The sequence below is a fragment of the Eurosta solidaginis genome, chromosome 4, assembly GCF_040869045.1.
Source record: "Eurosta solidaginis isolate ZX-2024a chromosome 4, ASM4086904v1, whole genome shotgun sequence".
Taxonomy (NCBI): domain Eukaryota; kingdom Metazoa; phylum Arthropoda; class Insecta; order Diptera; family Tephritidae; genus Eurosta; species Eurosta solidaginis.
In genome coordinates, this window is record NC_090322.1 from 34,329,314 (window position 1) to 34,347,526 (window position 18,213).

General features: G+C 32.1%; 1 protein-coding gene across 1 annotated transcript in view; it reads left to right on the forward strand.

Annotated features, from left to right (window-relative positions):
* The first annotated feature begins 5,239 nt into the window (after positions 1–5,239).
* Positions 5,240–18,213, forward strand: part of su(sable) (suppressor of sable) — a 55,447-nt gene continuing 42,473 nt past the window's right edge. Inside the window, 1 exon segment of the mRNA XM_067779381.1 lies at positions 5,240–5,377. The gene's annotated coding sequence lies outside the window, so the exon portion shown is untranslated.

An 18,213-nucleotide genomic window follows, 5' to 3' on the forward strand; every position in this document is an offset into this window, starting at 1 on the left:
GAAAATACACAGCATCTGTACTTTTTTTAAAATATTATGACATTGTCTAATTGGTTTCTCTTTTCTTACTGCAATTATTTTAATGAAATTCGGAGAAAAATGTGTAAAGTAGCGAGTAAAGTGACAGCTCGGTAATTTCACAGTGTTGATTTTTGACAGCTTTCACAGTTTCGCAAGGTTGCACAACGGTTGCTTTTTAGCACCATAATCAAAGAGAATAAATATAAGAGCCGTCACTCGTTATTTTTTAGGCATTTACTCGATGTAAAATATGAGGAGTCGCTACTTTTTTTATGAGGGACATTTTTGAATTGCCTTCCATTTATCCATGCGGTGTTGTCACTTTATGCAAACGTGTTTTTTGGAAAGAGAATTAAATAATTAATTAAATACAGTCAGAAAAATAAACACAAACACCCCATGAAAATGTATAGAAGACATTTATAAACATATCCCCCAAAAAAAATAGCGACTACCTCACAGTTTACATCGAGTAAATGCCTAAAAAATAACGAGTGACGGCTCTTATTATATTTATCCTCTTTGTTTTAACACCAGCCCGGCCGATTTTATCAGCTGATTGCAATTTTTCGGTTTATCGGTGGCTGTGTAAGCGTACTCTAAGCGATTTTGACCTTTCGTAAGAAGTGCCTGTTTAGCGATAACTGACGCCAATTGGGAGCACCAAGGAAGGTCAAGTCTTCCTCCAACTGCTTCTCCCAACTCAATGGAGGTATCCCCCTTTCTCTGATACCAAACTGCCGTGTTAACTGAAATACTTTCTTGGCAGGAGCGTCTTCGTCCATTCGCATAACATAATCTAGCCCGCGAAGCCTTTGTATTTTTATTCGCTGTACTATTGTGATATCTGCATAAAGCTCATGATACCACCTTTAGCTGCACTTTAAAAAAGATTTAATCAATTGAGTATACATACCCTCAATATTCTGTTCAAAATTTTTTTTTTTTTTCCTTTTTATTACCTGCGATAAGACTACAAAAAAGGAAACCAAGTAAAGTATGTTAATAATTAACGTTCATTTATATGGCATCGTCCTACAGCGAATCAGACTATGTCTATGACTTGCAGCACTTTTTACAAAAAACAAAATTTTATTTTTAAGTTTCCACCCACACGTTTAAACTTGTGGTTTTTTTTTCAATCCACAAGTGTACACATATTTGTATTTTTAAGATTTTTTAAACTGTTTGGTTTTGTTTTCTGCCCAGAAGAGTTAACCGGTTTCTAATTCAAGATTTTTGAAACTTTTTTGAGCTTTTAGAAAAATTTGTCAATTAAGTTTAAATTTTAAACTAAATAAAATTAGAAAACAAAGTAGTAAATTGTGAGGTTTCCAATTTAGCTCAAAAAAGTTGAGCAAAGTGGTTAAACCGATGAATGCTTTTGAATTTAGGCTCAAACTTATAACCGTGTAGAACTTTAAAAATCTCCAAACAAATGAACAAAATTGGGAGTGGCAACGTCTTCTTATTCAAAGGGTATTTTGTTAGCTTTCGGTAGGCATACCTTAAGAACGGTTACAGGCAAATTGATTCAATTTGGACTGCATCTTCCCTTGTTAAAGACGATCCGCACCAAGGGCTGTATTCTGTAAGTGTGAGTTTTGAAGGAATAAGAAACTACAATTTCTAGAGAACTAAATTGCAAAAATTAGTTTTGGAGACACGTTTGAAGTAATATCTCTGTAACTGATAGATGCATTGTGCTAAATGGTAAAAAAATATTATCAGGACGACTTAAAATACCTATTTAACAAATTTTTAAAAATGGGCGTGGAAATGCTTACTAAGGCCTCCCATGCCTTTGCTTCTATGCTTTCATCAAGTTTCGGTAGCCATATCACAAAAACGGTTAAAGATATAGTGATCAAAATAGGTAAACATCTTCGCTGTCATTATACAATAAATAAAAAAAAAAAATGTGGACTTGTAGCCAATTTATCAAGAAATTCCAGTGTCGGTTTATAAGGACCTCCTTTGAGCAAGCAATTGACAAACGTGTATGTTTTGTCTAAATGTTCTCAGCAAACGTACGGACACTTAAGAAGGCTATATTCCCTTGCTTTGCATACTTCGATCCATGTTTCTTCCACCAAAACAATTTTCGCGAGTTCGAAAAGCTGATTAAAAACCTTCTTTTCTATGCTGATAGGTAGGTGAAATGCCTGCGACCCTGGTCGTCCAAGTAGCTATTTAAAGCCGTTTTGATGACATGTAACTCGTCTAAAAACCTACGGAATGCTACGGTCAATGTATTACAACCAGCCAGAGTTGTTGATAAAATTAAGAATATTCGAGATTGCTATCACAGATAACCCTCTGAGGTCTTCTAGAAACGGGGTTCCAAGGAACCTTAGCCGGGCTCTAGCTAGAATTTCTATGCTGATATTTCGTATTAAAATATTTCCAAGGCATGGGGCTATTTTTTTCTTCTTTATTTAAAATAACTATGAAAGTAATTTTGTCGTATTCTTTAATATGAAATCCATCAAAATTCCAAAAATTCGTAACATTTTTCAACCTGGTAGCTTGTTTTTGGTGAAATTATCCCCACTCAGCATTTAGGTGATTCAATTTTGAATTTCCCTACATATCAATACAATTTGATTACTCTTTCTGACTAAATAATGAATTATCATACAATTGAACAAAAGAAATAATCAAATATGAATACTTTTGATGATGAAAAACTAAAAAGCATTTTTCGATCACTTTTTGGAATCATTTTTGAAGTCCTTTAATGACTAAATTTTAATATTTCATAAAAACCAACAAAAAGAATAATCAAATATGCTTACCTTTGATGATCAAAAACTGAATATAGTTTTTCAATCAAATTTTGGAATCATATTTGAATCAAATGTGTTTACTTTAGGTGATCAAAAATTTATAATCATTTTTCATTCAGCTTTCTGAATCTTTTATGAATATATTTGTTGACTGAATAATGAATTTTATACTTGTTGAAATTTTACTTTTCATTAAACATTTTATTTTTTTCACGTACACATATATTTTCAATCATGAAGCTAAGAAAAAATACATATATAAAAATTTTATTATTTATGCAAAAGATATTCTTCAAGACAAAAATAATGTAATGCTGCTCGTGAACGAAGATTTCCCCAACCATTTCTACCGCTCAGTTTCCCAGAAAATATATAATGATTGGACAATACATAGGTTATGAGCTATTTGAACCCCAGGTAAGTGAAACTATCTTGACATACCTGGATACGGCTTCAACATCCCGTATCGTATCCGTATTTTAAGATGCAGACGATAATGCTGATGTTAGAGGTTGTAGTCGCAGGTGTATATCGGTCAAGTTTGTTTGGGAGTTAGCTGTGGTTCGAATAGCTCACTTTCGCATGCTTTCTTCCCCTGGTGAAATAAAATTATTATGTAGTATCTTATTTTGAATGAGATATGAAGAATAAATGCATCATAATCGCATTCAAAAATGATTCAAAAATCACAACCAAAATGATTGAAATATGTTCACTAATATGATCAGAAAATGACTTTGAAAACCCGTCAAATATTACTCTAAAACACCTAAAGTTCAATTTTACAATGATATCAATGAATAACAAGCGTTTCGAAATAGGAATCATAAATGATTATTCAAGAATAATCACTTTGTGGTACATTTTTCTCCCGACGAAACGTTAATTTTCGAACAGAAAATGCTTTTAAATTTGAACGTTTTTAATCATCTTGGGGTATGATATTTAAATATTTTTTGATCAAAATTTGCAAAAAATGCTGGCTGGGTCATTGTCCCCGCAAAAGTCAAGTGGATAACGTCACAGTAAATGGAACTACATACCTCCATTTTTTGTATCATGCTACTAATGATGAACTATAATTATAATAAAAAAAACGAGCCAATCAAAAAAAAAAAAAACTGAGTGATGAAATGCCTACGTGGAAATAAATCAAACGCTCTTTCAATACTAGTTTTATTTTGAGGAATCGTTAGTATATGAAAAAGTGATAAGTATTTAAATGGATTCGAAGAGAAGAGTATTCAACTCACAATTGATGAAAGAGAAATAAAATTTTTATGAGTTCTATGGTGCAAGCATATTAAACTTTTGCATCGATTTCTTGTGTTTCCCTGCCACAATGAAGGCAAAGGAAAAAGTAAATTTTGATTTTTTCGCAAGCACTAGTCTAAAAGCCCCGACACATAAACAGTTTTTTATATAGATCAGTTTAACACAAGCTTATGCATTATGAGTAGATTGCACGCATTTTTATGGAGAACGGTGGAATGAGCGACACTGGCGCTATCTGATATTGAAAAGTAGCCATCTCCAAAATTTTGTTCCAAGCAAATCATAAGAAGAAGAATTTGACATTTGCTTTGGCTACAATATTCATTTTTAATGTAGCGCAACATATGAAAGATGTGTTTTAATTGTATAAAAAAGGCACTAATTTTATAAAAAAACACTATTTACTTTCCACAGTGCTGGTAATTTACAGTATAAGTCGAAAAACTCGCACCAGAAGCGTTTATTTTCCATTGTATTAATAATATATATTTTTTAGTTGCAAGACCAGCTCAACTCATTGCAGCACTGCGCAATATTCATTTTTCAACTAGCGTAACAAATGAAACGTGTTCTAATTGTATAAAAAATTATTATGTATTATTGAATTTATGTGTTACAAGCTAGAGATGGTCCTTACGCCTTCGATATTAACATTTTTAAGCAACAATTACTGATGTTATATTATCAGAAAACATTCACCACACACGAAGAAAAAAGCATTTGCAGACATGCGTAAATATCAAAATCGTTTTGATTTTAGCGCAGTTCTCTACGCAAAAAGCGCAACCAGTGCAAATTGGTAATTGGCACAAGGATACTTGAGCCGTGTAATTGGCGTATAATATGAAAAATGTCATTGTGTCACCGCCTTAAGGAGTTTTTCTGAACACTGATATGAATGTGCTGACTGTATATAACAAGTTAATCCTGAAAAGAACACACTGTAGTTCCCCTTCACAAGCTCACCTTAAAAGCGTTGACGTCATGCTACTTCGACTCCTCCCACTGTGGTAAATAATTAATAACTAAATAAATTTAGTTATATAAGACTTCTCCTCAACAGCATTTCCCCTTTACATTACTGAAAAATAATCTCAATTCAATCACGCTACAAAGTGGTGAGTTGAGCCAAATTTCTTGGTACACTATTTTTCAGCAGTCAGAGAAAAATGGCTATTGGTTGGTACATAATCGTTGAAAGATTGTCTGCGAAATAAAACTTATTGCAATTTTGTATGGAGAGCACTTTTAAAGAAGAAATATTGTTATAAAAAATTGTGAATGTTCCTTGGGTAATATTTTTATATACAAAATTTAATTATAAAACGGTAGAAAACCTTATCCCTAGGTTTATGTAATTTGTAAAGTAAAAAGTAAAACGAGAAAATGTGTTTCGCTACAGTAACTTCTCTATCACTACGCCTGGGAGTTAGCTAGTTTTTGTTGTCGCTGCTCCCCGTCTTGGGTCCCTTGTTCGTTCACAAAAGAAACGGGCCTTGAGATTGCTCCCCCACGAGTGTGGATCAGATGTCATGTGATATAATACCATCGTACATATAGATTTTTCATATCGAATTTCTATCGGTTTTGAGTTATTAAATAATTAGCGTAAAAACTGCTGCACCAATTTTTTTTTATAATTTGAAAAATTTATACAAGTATATACTTTTTCTTTGGATACGTGCGTAATTCATGCATATATACATAGGTGTATTCGTTTGCATTTGTATGTATGTATGACTACATTTTTACCTTGGTGCACAAAAGCAGCGTTAAGTGCGAGTAAAATGGCGATTTCGTCAGTGTTGTTAATGCACTAAAATCTGTCGCGGGTAAAAAGCATAAAGGGTAGTTAACAGCTGGCGAATCTGAAATAAAATGCGGCTCGTTATGAATGACGCATGCGATTACTTGTGGAATAGTTATGATGCTGCACTTTTCCATGTAAATATGAATGTATGTATGACAATATGCCTTTGGAGTATTCAACAGTGATGAATTGGCATTTTTTCACCATACCTTGCAATCCCGGCTGGTAAGACGTTGATTCTTTTCATTTTGTTAAACTTGAGTAATTTTATTAAGGGTGAATTGTGTTTTTTTATTTTTGTTTTCATAATTATTTTTTTTCGCTTCCAATTTTCTTTTAACCCGATGTAAATATCGAGAACCAAAATGAATAATATTAAATCAGTTCACCTTAAAACAAATAATTTTATTATCAAGCGCCCAGTTTACGAAAAATAATCGATATTTTAGGATTCGATTATTAAATTTTATTATACTCAAATACACACAGAGTATTTCTATTTTATTCCCGCAGGGCGCGGATCGAGTTTTTTACGTTCAGACATCAATTGCAGTATTGCCAGAAAAAAATTTCTTTGGGGCTAGAATCTAGAAAAAAAAGGGCTAGAAACAGCTAAATTTCTTCAAGAAAATCCAAAACCCGTTGCAAAAAGAGCTTAAAGTATATGTATATTTTTCAATATAAGTTTTCAAATTTATTTCAAATACCACTTAAACAAAGTTATAAAAAAGGTACAGCAAACTAACAAAAAAAAAAGGTACTAGAGAGATACATAAATAATACTGTTTTTATAGTTCATTTTATATTTTTTTTTTACTTTTGTTTTGCCATTTGGCGGTAAGGTATCGTGAAAATGTAAAAGTTAAAAAGTAAGAAGTATTTTTCACACTACTACAATGACGGCACGGCTATACGTTCGCCAAAAATACGACTTGCCAAAATATTGGCCGATGAAAATTAATTAAAATGTTTTCCAATTTTTTTTATTAAATTTTTAACGTCCTACGGGTGTACGAATCACCGTTAAAATACACGTGTGCGATATTCAAGTTTATGTTGGGACGAGATATGTTTGAAGGGCCTTAGATTTCAAAATATATGATTTCGTCCTCAGAAGATGGATTATTATTTTTGCTACACTCATAAATATTTTTTGTGTTCATCAATTTTAAGAAATCGGTGTTTATTTCAGTCATGACATCATTTATTCAGCCGTTTTAGGCCACTTCTCGTCAGAGCGAATTCAACATAACTAAACTCATTTTGTTTCTGTGTTTACTTTTAATCAAACTCATGTTTGAAAACGTTCTTGCAACTTGAGCATTACTTAAAGGGAACACAAAATGGACAAGCTTTTGGAATTATACTGTTTAACATCAAACCAAAAACTTATTGATGAAGTCACATTTTTTCAATTTTGGAGATAGATATTTTTCCACTGCATTTGTAATCTCATTATTTCATCAGTGCTTTACTTGTTTTTTTTTTTTTTCATTTGTGAAATATGAAAACCTGTGTTTTCAACCGAAAAGAAATCTATTTTGCTAAGCGTTTCTATATTGTGCGGCAAGCGTTGCCTTAATTGCTCTATTAATTTAATTATGAAGTCGCGACATATATTACGTATCTTTCTTTCTTTCAATGAATTCGTCTATAAATTTATCTTATTTTTTAAATAAGGTACGGGAGACAAAAATTTATTATAATCTGAAGGGTCGAAACTCTTAGAAGGTGACACTATGCTGTTGCACAAGCTGGAAAGCAAATAAACAACCTCATTACACAGTTTATTGATTAAAGTTTTTGTTATCAGTTGAGTACCGAGTTGCTACATCATACATAATGAAGCAAATAAAACAAAACTTCGACACACATAAAGTTACAAATTTCGCAATACGTATTGCCGAAATAGATTTGGAACCAAAAAAAGGCAAGCATTTTAAAGAGGGTCCGAAAAGAGCTAGGGGCTAAACCGGAATTTTTGGAGCTAAACGCAAAAAATAAGGCTAGATCTAGCTCCAAAACCACAAAAATGGCAACACTGATTAATTGTCTTGTGATTTTGGTTGAACGCCAATATATCGACCAGGAAAACGACTTGTTTAAAGCGCGGTCTCCACATCATAAGAAAACGCTCAAGAAAAATGTCGTATACATTTCTGGTGTTAGGAATAGGCAGTCATTATTAAGCGTCGTCACTTCCCTACAAGATACGAAAGTCAGATTCAGCAATGCATTAGAGAACAGTTGTTAAAATTAACATATTCGAATTGAAAATGTACCTAATTTAAAGAGAATGCACTTAATAAGAGAAAAAGCACACTTGTGCGCTAATAGAATTGCAAATTCCATTTAAAGGAGTTATAAATATAGTCACTGTTACCTCAGGTATTTAACCGACTCTGTTCTTACGGGGTTCTTACTCAAGAAATAATGAGACGCACATATATTAGTGCCCAGTTTTACTGACATTTTGTCTGTTTTCAATTAATTTTATGCAATTTGTAAAAATATTTTCTTTTTCGAACTCAACGACAAAAGATCAAAATTTTAGTGTGTTGCGTTCATTGTGGCAGGAAAACATTCAACGTGCTTTCGTACAAAAAGATGTCTGCACCAAAACGACACAGAAGTAAAATGTGTGCGAACCTTTTTCTGAACTAAGCCTTGTTTCTTTCTTGATATGATGAAATTCTTTAACCGAAATTTCAGATTAGAAACCGGCAGATCGATATAAAAATAAAGAAGGTTATAAAATAGGAGATAAAATACGGCAGAAAGGCTGAAAACGTAATAGCTTCATGTATTTTCAGGCAAACAAATATTTAGCATCTCCACAGCACCTTAATTTTCAGGAACTTGAGAAATCGCGGTAAAATTGTGTAAAGAAAACGACACAACATTAAAACTTTAAACAATTGTTATTGAACCATTATGGAAATTTGGGTACACATCAGTATTATAACTACCAATAAGAAAACTTATAATGCCATAAGTGTGTTTTTAATATAAAACAAACATTTTTTTTTTAATGGCATAAGTACATTTTTTTAAGATTCTCCAGCTCAGAATATTTTTAAAACGCCTTATCTCAAGATTTGATTAAAAAAATGAAATGAATGAATGATTGAAAAAACAATTCACTTCAAAATGTATTGAATTTATGCTAATGTTTTTTTTCCAAAATACTACATAGGTGAAAGGATTTTTTTCGAAACGGCAACCAAAAAGAATGATATTCCACTCAGCAGTCGATATATTGGAACCTGGGGCCGAATCGTAACATACGATCTGTGATCGAATGCCGATTTCAAAATCACAATAGCTCCGAAATGGTGTATCGGATTAATGAAATATGTGAACTAGGGACAACGCGTACTCACTACATCTGTAATATATTATTATTTTTTTTTAATATTTGGATAGCCTAATTTTGGTCGCTTGAGTAAAAATAGTCTTCGATCCGTCATCGTATGCTACGATTCCATAGCTGTTTTCCCTACGCAGCAAAAGGGGCACAGATTCTTGCCTCATCGTACAACAAATGGCAACATTGTCAGTTGTGTATTCGCTAGTACAGTGCTGCACATCGAATTGCCATTCCTCGTTTCATTCAAGTTGAAATTGTTGAATTGTTCATGTCAAAGTTTAAGCGCATCATATACATATATACATACATATATAAATTAAATCAAAATGTCTTATCTGAGTACAAGACACTAATGTCTAGCTAGAAAATCTACTACTACCTGATTACATAATTTTAAAAACAGTAAAAAGTAAACCACGTACACTTGAAAATCGTAAATCCTAAAAAGTAATGAATCATTAGATTATATAATCTTCAAATTTCCTCCCATCTAAAAGCAGTACAAATGTATATATTTCCCAATCTACAAATATGTATGTATATACGTACAAAGTACATGTACATGTATGGCCAACTTTTTTGTTCACCACTTTACCTAAAGGTTGCTAGCGGAAGGGAAGGGAGCTGAATCGCTGTAGAATGAGTGCAGGAGAAATCGTGGTGTACTCAAAAGAGTTGACGTGTACTGCGTTTTCTCATTCTCCCGCAATGCAAAGTTAAAAATGTGTTTTTTACTTGAAAAGTTGACTTACGAAATTACCCCACGTAAAATGTATTGACATTTTAGAAATATCTCGGTATGTATGCATGTAAGCCATGAAATGAAAATCGCACCCTGCGCGCAGGTAATTGGTTATAATAAATGGCCTTTTGTTTGGGCATAAGATCTTTGTTATGCATACATTTGTATTGATGTATGTATGCATGTGTAAATATGTGCTGCACCACAAAAAGCAAACTTTTAAACGAGACAAAATTGGTCCTTTTTTTATGGATGAAGCTGTATTTTGGATTTGCATGCATGGAATTTGCCATAGACTTCGGATGTGTGAGAAAATTATACAAAAAAAAAAAAAAGACAATCTCGATTTTAGTGTTGCCAAGTCGCTTTTATAAAGAGCGTTTGTATTTTGGTTCGTTTCTAGTATTCCAGTTTTTTTTGCGTTTGGAGACAGTGCTTAGCCTTATATAAGAATTCCTGTTTGGAATACTGTACATTACACCGTCTCGGATTTCTTTGCTTTTCGCACTACGGTTCGTTTCTAGTATTTCAGTTTTTTTTTTGTATTTGTACAGTGCTTAGCCTTATATACGAATTCCTGTTTGGAATACTGCACATTAGACCGTCTCGGATTTCTTTGCTTTTCGCACTACGGGCTTACGCTGCCGATTTTATAATTTTCGGTGAGTTTTTTCACTTCTCCCTTTCCTCCTATTCTGAACAATGTTCGAAAAAGCGGAAACCGGTTATGGGAGAAAAGTAGGTATTATGAATGTGAGGGAGAGGGAGATTTCTCTGCCATTTCATAGGAGTTTTTTCACTAGTTAAATTAAAGGGAATGCATCAAAATAGTTAAAGGAAATTGGTAATTTTAAGAAAGAACACTTATTTGTACAAATTTGTGCTAAAATATGTATTTACATTCTACCGCAATATTCTCACTGTTAATACAACAACAACAACAACCACAATATTCTTTATTTTAAGTCGAAAAATATATCATAAGCAACGGAAGAGATCTTCGCATATTTGATGCAGCCATCCAGAAATTGGGCAAGGATTTTTTAAGAAGGCTTAAATAGATTTTGGCATATGGCGAAAGGGGAACTCAACTCGATTTGGCGACCAGAAAATTGCTTTGCAGAATGAATGCAGGCAACTCCGGCGGATTTGTGTTATCCCGTCGTCTTCTTCTTATGCTCCTCTGTTGATGTTGCTGTGGCACCAATTCATTACTCATTTCAGTGAATACCACATGAAATGCAATAATGTGCATTGTTTATACCTTATTTCTTAATTTCAAACAAATTGGCAACAATAATTAAACTTTAAAATTTTTTAAACAAAATAAGAAATGCGCAACGAAATTTCAATTGACAAAACAGCAGACTTCGAAAATTCGAAATTCCTATTCCCCAATTATTCTTCTCCCTAGGAGAAAAGAATTGGAGGAATTTTTCCGCGGGAATAAAAAATTCCGCGAGAATATTTAGAATTGGTCTGAACGTTAAATGGAATGATCTTAACATCCCTGCAAAAACGCTCCAAGTCATCTCATCTGACTAGTAATTTACGGTAATTATGCCCGGTCATTGTAGTAGTCATATTCATAGTCACATTTGCATGGGCGAAAGTAGATTTTTGACCAAATTTTCTGTTTCGTTCCTATTAATGTGATCGTGCCGTGTGTTGTGTGCGTTTTTGGTCACACGATTTTTGCAGGGATATATATGTGGGATTTAATAGCTAGAATAAATGATAAGCTATTTTATATTTTTTTCCATTTAATTTAAAAAGATTTATTTAAAACATTCTTTTAAACATTTCATTATTTTAAAACATTAAAATTCAATTTGAAATTTTCAACATTTTAATTTTATAAATTATTTTTTCATGTCACCTCCAATGTGCCTCGCTTTTAAAATTTCCTTTCCAAACTGAAAAAAAATGATTTGTGTTTCAAAAGCTAACTCGATTGTTTGTCGATGAAATAGATTTAAAATTATCAAGTGTTTCATACAGCAAGTAGTTTAAATAAAATAAGTTTGTGAGATAACGCTCATAACACATCGAATGTAGGATTAAATCATTCGGTAGGATATTTCTGTTTTAATTAAATTAGTATAATATGCAAAAAGAAGGCAATTGGGAAAAACTTTACAACAACTAAGGCATAACGTAGCTGAATGCGTTTCTAACCATTTCAACTATCGTAGGAGTGCGGGTTCGACTCCCACTCCCGGGAGAAAAGGCTTTGAAGAGATTTACAAGGTATTATCGAAACAGCTGCCGCCTTGTTCGTCCTGATGTCACGTTGTTTAAATTTTTCCCTAACTATTAAATAAATTATTAAATTATTTTGTCTAAGCTACTTGTAGTACGAAATACTTTATAATTTCAAATATATTTCATTGAAAATTATCAAGTGTGCTTTTGAAATGCAAACAATATTTTTTCAGTTTGTAACGAGGAATGCAAGCGAGGCATATGCGGTTACGCATGCAAAAAGAATTAAAAATAATTTTTGGTGAATTAATTCATTTTTGTAAAAAATATTATTTTAAAATATTATCTGTAAAATATAAATTTGTTACCTTTTTGCTTGCTGGCTCGTGGTCATATAAATAAAAACACGGTGTTTATATTTTGTGCCAATATATTTCGATTACACATCGGTAATCGTCTTCAAGGGCGAACTAACAACAAACATAAAAACATTTAATGTAACAAACAATAATTTTATATTTTAATCAAAACACTTGATACCTACATTATTTCACATTCGTGCTGTATAACGAGGAGTATTAAACTGTTTCTTTTTTGTTAACAAGTGTCTGTATGCTTGCGCTGTGTTATCAATATCTGTTTTGTAGTTCTTACGTATGTCCGTCGGTGTATTCACTATATGTAACATTTCCAATGTATATCTCTTTTTCCATTGTTTCTCTTTTTGGATAACTGCAGCGTCGTCGAAGTTCGGAATATGCGCCTCCCTTGCACAGTGCGCCATGATTGCTGTTTTGTGGTTATTTGTATGATTACAACTTTTAAAATCAGTTTTGTGTTGTGCGAGACGTGTTTTCAATTTTGATTTCGTAGTACCCACATATATATTGTTACATAATTCCTTATCATTACCTCTGCAAGGTATTTTGTATATAACGTCACTTTTTTCTGTTTCTGGTATTAGCGACTTCGTACGATTGAAAATGCATTTTAATGTGTTGATTGGCTTGTGGGCTATTTTTATTTCCTCGCTATTATAGCAATCAGATTTTGCAAGGCGCTCTGATAGTTTAGGTACATAAACTACAGATTTAAATATTTTCGCTTTCTCTGATCTAGTTTTCACATTTTTTGAAAGAGCTCTTCTTATTAAAGTTTTAATATTGTTATCCGGAAAATCATTATCTTTTAATAATACTGTTATTTCTTTCTTAACCTCATTGTGGTAAGTGTCGTCCGATATATTCAACATTCGTTTTATACAGCCCATTGCTGTATTAATTATCATTGTCTTAGGATGTTTCGAATGAAAATTAATTATGCGTCCTGATAATGTTGATTTCTTATACCACACTAACTTGATTTGATTGCCTTGTCTTATTATAATTGAGTCATTTTGAAAAACTTGACAACGAATTCGAATTATAACATAAAAAATACGCTTGACTTCAAAGATAAAATTAATAATTCGTATATTTATGACGATGAAAGAATGATTTCTTTCGATGTTGTATCACTGTTTCCTAGTGTCCCAACACAACTTGCACTTGACATTATACGAGAAAAATGGACCATAATAGAAAAATTCACTAAAATACCTAAGAAAATCTTCATGGAAAATTTTAAAGTTCTGCATTGAAGAGAACAGATATTTTAAATTCAACGACATTATTTATACACAACTGAGAGGATTACCAATGGGATCACCAACGTCACTAGTTATTGCAGACATTTTAATGGAAAAGTTGCTGGATAACAGCGTGGGAAAATTAACAATTAAACCGAGGCTACTCACAAAATACGTTGACGACATATTCGCAATAGTCAATGAAAATGAGGTACAAAACACACTGGACGTATTAAATTCTTTTGATAGACATATTAAATTCACTACGGAACTCGAAGACGACGGAAAGTTACCCTATCTCGACTCAATTATAATAAGACAAGGCAATCAAATCAAGTTAGTGTGGTATAAGAAATCAACATTATCAGAACGCATCATTAATTTTCATTCGAAACATCCTAAGACAATGATAATTAATACAGCAATGGGCTCTATAAAACGAATGTTGAAAATATCGGACGACACTTACCACAATGATGTTAACAGTATTATTAAAAGATAATGATTTTCCGGATAACAATATTAAAACCTGAATAAGAAGAGCTCTTTCAAAAAATGTGAAAACTAGATCAGAGAAAGCGAAAATATTTAAATCTGTAGTTTATGTACCTAAACTATCAGAGCGCCTTGCAAAATCTGATTGCTATAATAGCGAGGAAATAAAAATAGCCCACAAGCCAATCAACACATTAAAATGCATTTTCAATCGTACGAAGTCGCTAATACCAGAAACAGAAAAAAGTGACGTTATATACAAAATACCTTGCAGAGGTAATGATAAGGAATTATGTAACAATATATATGTGGGTACTACGAAATCAAAATTGAAAACACGTCTCGCACAACACAAAACTGATTTTAAAAGTTGTAATCATACAAATAACCACAAAACAGCAATCATGGCGCACTGTGCAAGGGAGGCGCATACTCCGAACTTCGACGACGCTGCAGTTATCCAAAAAGAGAAACAATGGAAAAAGAGATATACATTGGAAATGTTACATATAGTGAATACACCGACGGACATACGTAAGAACTACAAAACAGATATTGATAACACAGCGCAAGCATACAGACACTTGTTAACAAAAAAGAAACAGTTTAATACTCCTCGTTATACAGCACGAATGTGAAATAATGTAGGTATCAAGTGTTTTGATTAAAATATAAAATTATTGTTTGTTACATTAAATGTTTTTATGTTTGTTGTTAGTTCGCCCTTGAAGACGATTACCGATGTGTAATCGAAATATATTGGCACAAAATATAAACACCGTGATTTTATTTATATGACCTCGAGCCAGCAAGCAAAAAGGTAAAATTTAATTGGTCGCTAAACAATCATAATATAAATTTGTTAATTAATTCACTTTAAAAAAAATGAATGTAAAATAAAGAAGAGAAAAAATAAAACCTTAAACTACATTCTATTTTAATTAACAAATCCTACATAAACCCAATGGTTAACATCATCGTCTCCAGAGAACGAAGTTACACTATCCTGAATATCTCGCAATGTAAAATTAACTTTTCTCGAATTTCTACACAATTGCCCATCTGCAATTGCTTCAACATATTGAGAGTTTAATGACTCAGCATCAGTCTCACTCACCAAAATGATCCACTAAACGGCTACAAAGAGTTTGCTTCCACGTTACCGTATCTAAATTTAACTCTCTCAATTCCGCAACAGTCATGGAACGTACAGATTGTACATCCATATTCAATTACTAATAAACATTCAATTTAAACAAACCCACAAAATAAAAATATTGTTTATAGTACGCACAAATTAAAGTTTCAAACCTATTTCAAGCAAAAGTATTTCATACAAAATTACGTTACTGAGGCATTTCTCCAAATAAAACCGTGACATGAAAAAAAAATTATATTCAAATAAAAATAATCATAAATATCTGGAATCATCTGCTTTCAAACTCCAGCCAGCTTCTTGATTGATGTTTACATCCAATATTGTATTACTTGTTGATATTTACTTATTTGATGATTGCTTTTATTTTCATTAATGTTTGGTTTCTCTCTTGTCCTTTTATCAAACAATTTTTGTTTCTCTCTATTTACTTTCAAACTTTTTGTTATATTTCATCATTTAAGCATGTATGTCTTCTTTTCACAAAAGTCTTAACTGATTCAATTCTTTTATTTTTTTTAATATTTCCTTTACAATTCTTTTATTGTTTACTATTTCCGTTCCATTCACTTATTTCAAAATTTTTGTTTCAAAACAACAAAACAAAATTATTTGATTTCTTGTTCGCTCTTTCACATGCTTTCGCTTTTCCACTCTACTCTTTATTTTAGTGTGTTTATGATGCACGAAATAACTTTTCCTCTTTTCAGAGAAAATCCTTTTATAGCATGCTGTTTTATTTGACAATTGGTTTAGTACTTTTCTTCAAATCGAATATTCACCTTATTCTCTTCAACATTCAATTGCCTCCATACACACACACAAATATGTCGCATGCTACAATCCAGATTTTCATTCTATAAGCGATAATATAAATTAGTTATAACGAACTATTTCGCTTTATACACACACATGTGCTGACTTTTTCAATTTGTAGTACCCTTTTTTCTAAGGTTATGTCTCCCAATTTTAAACAACTTTTCCTGTGATTTTGTCTCAGTCATTATATTAAAATTATGTTCAACCGGAATTTTTCTTGGACGCACCACATTTTCCGAATCGAGTTCATTTAATATATAATTAAAACATTCCGACTTTGGCACAATTAGACGAGCCCCCAATTATGTGGGATTTAATTAATAGCTAGAATAAATGATAAGCTATTTTATATTTTTTTCCATTTAATTTAAAACGATTTATTTAAAACATTCTTTCAAACATTTCATTACTTTAAAACATTAAAATTCAATTTGAAATTTTAAAAATTTAAATTTTATAAGTTATTTTTTTCAAGTCACCGCCAATGTGCCTCGCTTTTAAAATTTTCTTTCCAAACTGAAAAAAAAACAATGATTTCTGTTTAAAAAGCTAACCCGATTGTTTGTCGATGACATAGATTTAAAATTATCAAGTGTTTCATACAACAAGTAGTTTAAATAAAATAAGTTAGTTAAATTTGAGATAGCGCTCATATTAACTATATCCTACATATATATTAACTATTATTAACTTGATTTCTATTTTTTATTGACAAAAGAAAAAGAACGCCGGCGCCATAGCACTTCTCAAAAAAAGAATTAGGTTGTATCTGGCGATAGCGGCATTCGCGATGATTGACGTGCTACTCTGTCGCGCCGAAAATAAATATCTTCATAAGAAATTGTGTAAATATAATTTGACAGATGACGCTTTGTAGCCCTCTTCGTGCTTGTAGTCAGACTTGATGCCATAAATATCGGCGCTATCCATGATGAAATTAATATTCAAGTGTTCTCATCCCGTTGACGTTTTCCCTTTTTCTGACAAGCTCGGCATGCATATTTCAATGGTTTTGCATAACAGATTTCGTTTAAGTTTAACAATAAAAATTTAATACCAATTTCACACAGAAACTTAATGGAAGCAGCCCCATTTTTTGACAACAAATATTTAAAACCGGTAGCTGCCTTCTTTAATTTTAGAGACAATCAAAATAAGATGCTGCGGATCTCCTTGTAGATTTTGCACTTAACCAAATTTATGATTTTTTTTCAAATCAAATAATTTTGCTGCAAATGATGCAAAAATAAAATTTTTTACCGATCGAAACGATTGTGAAATTGATAAAAGATTTTAATCCATTTATAGGTTGACTTGCCATAGAAATCCCCATATCCCCATTCCGACTTTTCAAAAAAAAAAAAAAAAATATGCCTAAAAAACAACATAAATACAAGCTGCCATACACCTCTGGAGAGATTTAGGCCGAGGTTCTAGTCTGTTTAAATTAAATTGCCGACGTTGTGCATCTCTATGGTATAGGTGCAATTACTTTATGATTATTTCCAAATAATCCCTTTTGGGCAGAAATGAAGATTAGCCAATGTTATTTTTTGGCAAATCCATATACATACATACATAATATATTGTTAATAGAAAATGCTCGCAATGTTTAAATTTGTTTGAAAACAAGACAGCCTACAAAGTTGTGCGTGTGACAAGAAAAAATTTAAATTTAGGTACACGTTTATTGAATACAAAAACAAAAACATTTAAACAGCAATATATCGGCACTCTCATGTAGCAGCAATATAGGAGTGTAAGATATGTGGGCAAATCATATGATTAAAACATAAAAAAAAAAATAAATAAATATAAGGCGCGATAACCTCCGAAGAGATTTTAGGCCGAGCTTCTCTTCCAATTTGCATCGTGCTCCTTTTAAATTTTTCCTAAAAATTGGC